The sequence below is a fragment of the Grammomys surdaster genome, unplaced genomic scaffold (genome assembly GCF_004785775.1).
Source record: "Grammomys surdaster isolate TR1022 unplaced genomic scaffold, NIH_TR_1.0 126013, whole genome shotgun sequence".
NCBI classification, from domain to species: domain Eukaryota; kingdom Metazoa; phylum Chordata; class Mammalia; order Rodentia; family Muridae; genus Grammomys; species Grammomys surdaster.
The window spans coordinates 201,999-208,057 of NW_021620828.1; the positions used below are offsets into that span (position 1 = coordinate 201,999).

Genomic DNA, 6,059 nt, shown 5'->3' on the forward strand with positions numbered 1-6,059 from the left:
GTCACCAGGATGTGGCTCAGAGGTACCTGACAGTTTGGAATATTACATGTTCAAACTGGATACATATCAAAACAGAAGTTGAGGTGTTTGGAGCACAATCTGTGGTCAACTGGCCTGTAGGAGTGTGTCCTCAGTGTGGTCTCCAGCTCTTAAGGGATATGGTATAAGACTGAAAATGTGGCAAGAGCACGTTAGAGCCCAGAACAGAATAGAGAGTCCTAGGGAGCTATTTGTTGTACCAGAATCTGAAAAGGAGTAGGAAGAGATGTCATCCAACTCAGCCAGTTATATAGACACTATCATGAGATATGAACGTTCTACCGAGTCCATCTTCTAAAGATCCAGCCTGGGATATTCTCAGTAAAATGTGTGACATTAGGTTATTTCCAATATTATAGTTCAGTAGGGAATAGGATATCCTGGCAAGGCCTTCTGCTTTGGTTTTGCTATGTGTGGAGATTCATATGACTGCCACTCATTTTTTTAATATCTTTGACATAAGAGACTCCTAGAAGAGTTTCCTGTGAAGGGAAACTTTTAGGCAATGGCTCAGTGGTTTATAGTAATGGAGAAGTTAGGACAGACACCTTACTGGCCAGGGACTCCAGTGCCAAGATAGTGATCTCAAGGGTTGCAAAGTATACAACTTCTTCGGTCTTGTCCTTTATTAAGGACATTTTGAGAAAGTGGTGGAAGTCAACAGCTTCTATTAGTTTAAATTTGTAAGCAAAATTTATCAATGTAAAGCTGGGTATGTGACTTGTGACTACAGTTTCAGCACTGGAGAAGCTGAGGCAGGAGGATCACCTCAGTTCAACTTCAGCTTAGAATACATAGTTGAGTCCCAGGCCAGTCTGAGTGCCTGTGAGTCCTTGGCTCTTCATTTGGGGAGCCATTATTACTCCTGGCCAATACATTTCTGTGCTTTATCCATTAGATAGGAAGTACGAAGGCCTCCTATGTGCTACATCACACAATCACCCAATAGATACGTCCAGCGCTGGAGATAATGTCACATAATGAAAAAACACCATCCTTTGTGTGTTTTACTGTTTTCACATAGTTTAATTATGTCACTAGTACTATTTTTTCATGTATTAGTCAAACCAAAACTCAAGGGCTGGAGGAATCATTCAACAATAAATACTTGCCTGATATCTACTTAAAGATCCACCATGTTAGATCCCCAGCATTGAGCAAAGGAAACAAACTTCAAATGTTAAAAATAGAGTATGGACCCAAAGAAAGCTAAACAAGAAGCCCAAACAAGGATGCTTGAATCTCACTTAGAAGTCATAGGAGGCAGAGGGAGGGAAGGACCTGGATGGGAGACAGGATGGGGAGGGAAATGGGGAGATCAGGATCAGGTATGGGGAGGGACAGGAGAGATGGTCAATGACCATGAGAATGAATGGAAAACTGCAACTGATGGGGGTGAGGAAGTGGGGGACATCTCCAGGAAGAGACAGAGACTTCGGATAAGGGAAGTACCCAAGAATCAGTGAGGGTGACCTCAGCTGTGACTCACAGCACTGGGAATATAGAACCTGAAGAGGCCACCTCCTGTGCCAGGCAGGAATCCCAGTGGTGTACTAGGGATACCAACCCACTTACAAAATTTTTGAATCAAAATTTATCCTGTATACAAAAAATGCAGAGATAGGGGATGGAGCAGAGATTGAGGGAATGGCCAACCAATAACCAGGCCTATTTAAGACCTAACCCATGGTCAAGCACCAAACCCTGACACTATTAATGATACTCTGTTAGTCTTGCAGACAGGAGTCTAGCCTGGCTGTCCTCTGAGAGGCTCCACCCAGCAGTTGACTCAGATAAATGCAGACACCAAGAACCAAACAGTGAATGGAACTTGGAGACTCTTATGGAAGAGTTGGGGGTAGGATTGCAGGCTCTGAAGGAGATAGGAACTCCAGAGGAAGACCAACAGAGTCAGCTAACCTGGACCCCTGGAGCTCTCAGAGACTGAACCATCAACCAAAGAGTATACATAGGCTAGACCTACCCTCCCCCCAACATATACATATGTAACAGATGTGCAGAATGGTCTTCATGTGGGTCACAAACAACTGGAGTTGGGGAGACGCTATCTCAAAAGCTGTTGCCTGTCTGTGGGATATGTTCTTGTAGCTAGCTGTACTTCCTTGTCTGGCCTCAGTGGGAAAGGATGTGCCTAGCCCTACAGAGACTTGATGTTCCCTGGTGGGAGGATACTTGGGCGGGGCCTCCATTCTCTCTGAGGAGAAGGGGATGGATGGAAGGATTGTGGGAGGGAGTGGTCAGGAGGAGGGGCAGTGAGTGGAACGTAAAGTGAATAAATAAAATAAAAGATGTCTTAGCCACTAAGAGCATTTGCCACTTTTGTCGAGGACCAAGTTCTGCTCCCAGCACCCACATGGTGGTACACAACCTCCTGTAACTCCAGTTCCAAGGGCTCCAGTGTCCTCTCCTGGACTCTGTTTCTACCCACACACATGTGGTATATAAACATACAAGCAGGCAGATACATATAACAAAAGTGAGACATAACCAATTAAATTTTTAAACTTTTTATTGGTTCTTTGTGAATTTCACATCAGCACTCAATCCCACTCATCTCTTCCCCCACCCCTACCATACCTGTCGGGCGAATCTCGCGCCCGGGTCGCATGGGGGCCGGCCTGGGCGGGGCCGGGCCGGCGCCCATGCGCCTGCACGCAGATGTCAGGTGGGACACCGGGCGCGAACAGAAGCCGATGGAAACTGTCCCGGGCGCCGCATTGGAGACGTTCTGGGAACCGTGGCTCACTAGCTCTCTCCCACTCCCACCCCTCCGCATGGGTTTTGGCTTACGCAATGAGTCCAGGGTTTCAAGAGACACGTGGAGATTTAAGATGCGCTGATTAACACGAAGGCAGTTTGGATGGTGTAGAGCTTTCCCAAAACATGTCGGAAGGGGTTTGTTTATATATTGGAAGTGGGCGGGGCTTCAGGTAATACGTAAATTTTGAGGCAGAGACCTGTTAGTCTCGTGACCTAGCAAGGGGACACCGTGTCAGGTCTCTGGGTTCTGGGGGCATGGCCGAACACCCAGGATTCTACAGTCCCACACATACCCTCCCTATATCCTTAGAACCTCTCCTACAACAGAGAAAAACATCTCATTGTGGAAGTTGTAGTATGCCAATGTGTCCCACAGAATACTCTAGTCTACACGTCTTTGCTGGCAAATGGTCATTACAATGAGTCATCGGTTTGGTTTGAGGCCTGTGGCTTCTGCTACACTATCCATACTGGGTCCTCATTGGGACTCTTATCAGACATCCTGTTGTTGCCCTGTGTCGTGGAAATCCTTTAGTTCTGGATCTGTAGGACTGCCCCTTCACACACTTCAGCAGTACATCATGGGATAGATATTGGGGTAGGCAAACTCAAAGCCCTGGTTCTGAGCCTGAAAGGTATCTGAGTTGGTCAGTCTGCCAGCTCTCCCGTACCCACACCATCGGGCGCGCTCTCCTACCTGCCCTGGCTAGCCCATCCAATGCTGCAGCCAGCAAGGGGCAGAGCAGGCTCTCCCGCTCCCACGCCATAGAGGTCAGCTCTACAGTGCTGCACAGGCAAGATACGGGACCCACTCTCCTGAGTGCTGCAGTAGCCAAGGGGCTAGGCTAGCTGTCCTGCTCTCGTGTCCTTGAGACTGGCTCTCCCACAACCTCCACAACCAAAGCAAGCTCTACCTTACTTCCCAGGTGAGTTGCAGGGCCCACTCTCCTGATTGTTGAGGCCAGTGAGGGACAGGGATAATTCTTTCATTTTCATGACCCCGGAGCCAGAGCTCCTGCGTGCCACAGGTGGTGAGGAACAAGAACATGGGGAGGGGAGCATCTCTCCCTCATCTGTGCCACAAAACAGGCAAGACCCAGAGCCAGCTCTCCCATACTCACACCCTCAGGATCAGCTCACTCACAATTCACACGTCCAGGGGCAGTTCTACTGTGCTGTGTAGACAAGGTACAGGACTTGCTCACCCAAATGCTGCAACAGGTAAAGGTCAGAGACAGCTCCCCAGCTCTCAAGACTTCCATCTGCCGTTGGGGGATAAGAGGCTCCTCCCTTGCTGCCACCACCACACAGCAAACAAGAGGTAGAGCCGAGTCTCCCGTGCTTTTTGCCCTATGGGCTGACTTACCTGCAATCCTCACATTCAAGGCCAGCCCTACTGGACAGCCCATACAAGGCTTCCCTGAGTTCTGCAGCTGGCTAAGGGTGGGGTCTGCTCTCCTGTTCTCATGGCCCCAGGATCAGCTCTCCCATGACGCCCAGGAGAAGGGTGGGGCTAGTTCCACACAGCCCTCAGACATCAACGTGGCCCCAGGCAGCAGGCCAGACCAGGGGTGTCTGTCTGTCTAGCTTTTGATAGTAACAGACCCCTACTGTTTCAGGGCCACAGACCCAGATGTGGCCCCTGGTGGTAGCACAGGCCAGTACCCCTGCATGTTCTCAGGTGGTATCACCAGCTCCGTTCCTCTCAAGTCTCCAGTTCTGCCTCTCTCCACCGTGTTTCTTCTATTTCTCTTTCTTTTCCATTTCTCCACCACTTACTTGCTTCTTTTAGTGGTGCCCGGGGTCTCTGAGTGTGTGGGTTCATTTCAGGAGTCGTCTCAAGAGTGCTATGTTCCACCTGTCCATTAGGACGCTGGTCAGGGGTCATCTCGGGCATGGTCTGCCCCTAGGCCTATGCTGCAATGACTAGTGGTCATCTCAGGCTAGATCCATGTTCAGGCTCCATGGAGCTGGACTGGAGGTCATAATGCCTAGGCCCACCTGAGCGGGCCCCATGGAAGGGTCAGCTGTCTTGGGCTCACTCTCTCCCCACCCCCACCCCGAACCCCCCCAAACCCTGCGACGCGCCGCCTCGCCGAAAAGGAGAACACGCCACACTTCAGGATTCTTCTGACAGCAATTTACTGGTTACAGCAATTTCAGATGATGTTACAGCTCTTAGATGGTGTTACAGCTCTTAGATGGTGTTACAGCTCTTAGATGGTAGTGGCGAAGGACACCCGAGCCCCAGAACCCACTGCTTATATAGGATCCTGGGAGAACTTACTGCATGCTCATTGGCTCCTTAATGATGCCTAATTAGCATACCAGTTTCTTATTGGCTCTTGGAGTGCTCTTAGAGTAAGGCTTAATTAGCATATTCATTTTTTGTCCTTTGCGCATGCGCACATTCGGCTGGGCTCTGACTGGAACCAGAGCGCGGGAAGCCTGCGTGCTCTGCGCATGCGCGCTCCCATTCATGGCTCTGTCAGAGCCGAGAAGCAGGGAGCCGGCGCGCCTTACTCAGGCGCGCTTTACCTCACGGCTCCCTCACGGGCTGAGAGGCAGGGAGCCAGCGCGCTTTGCTTCACGGCTCCCTGACTGAGCCGTGCCTTTGAGTGCAGCTCCCTCACGGAGCTGCACCGCTGAATGCGGCTCCCTCACAGAGCGGCGCCTTTGAATGCGGCTTCTTGACGGAGCCGCACCGCTGACGGAGCCGCGCCATTGACAGTTGGCGTATGCGGCTCCCACACGGAGCCGCGCCATTGTTGAATGGCGTACGCGGCTCCCAACAAAACCCGTGGTCCCAGGTAGGGTGCTTATGGTCCCTAGCTCACTCCCTACTCTGGGAGCTCATCCAGGCCTCCAAGGCACCAGACTGGTGGTTGTCTCAGGCTTTCTTTTATCAAGACCTGCTAGGCTACTCAGCATTCATGTGTGTACAGATCAGAACACTGAGTGTAGTCATAGCATCTCTCCTCTCTGCCACCAACTAATGCAGGTGTGACCCAGCAGCCATACCTGCAACATCTCTAAGGTCAGATTGATCATCCATTAATTAAAATAGTCAATCAAGAGCAACATTTGAATTAATGGATACATTCTCTAGTTTTTGTAAATCTGTGGAAACTGTTAAACTTTCCTTTGGTTGTTCTGTGTCCCAAAGTGGGAGGGGAAAGAGGATAAAGGAAACAAAGACTCTCCCTTTAAGATTGGCTCCTCCCTCCTTCTGGAGCCTT

General features: G+C 50.2%; 1 non-coding gene across 1 annotated transcript; it reads right to left on the reverse strand.

Annotated features, from left to right (window-relative positions):
• Positions 1–5,731: 5,731 nt before the first annotated feature.
• On the reverse strand, positions 5,732–5,863 carry LOC114610077. Its single transcript, XR_003709637.1, has one exon. It is a non-coding gene; the product is annotated as a small nucleolar RNA SNORA17 (small nucleolar RNA).
• Positions 5,864–6,059: the final 196 nt, after the last annotated feature.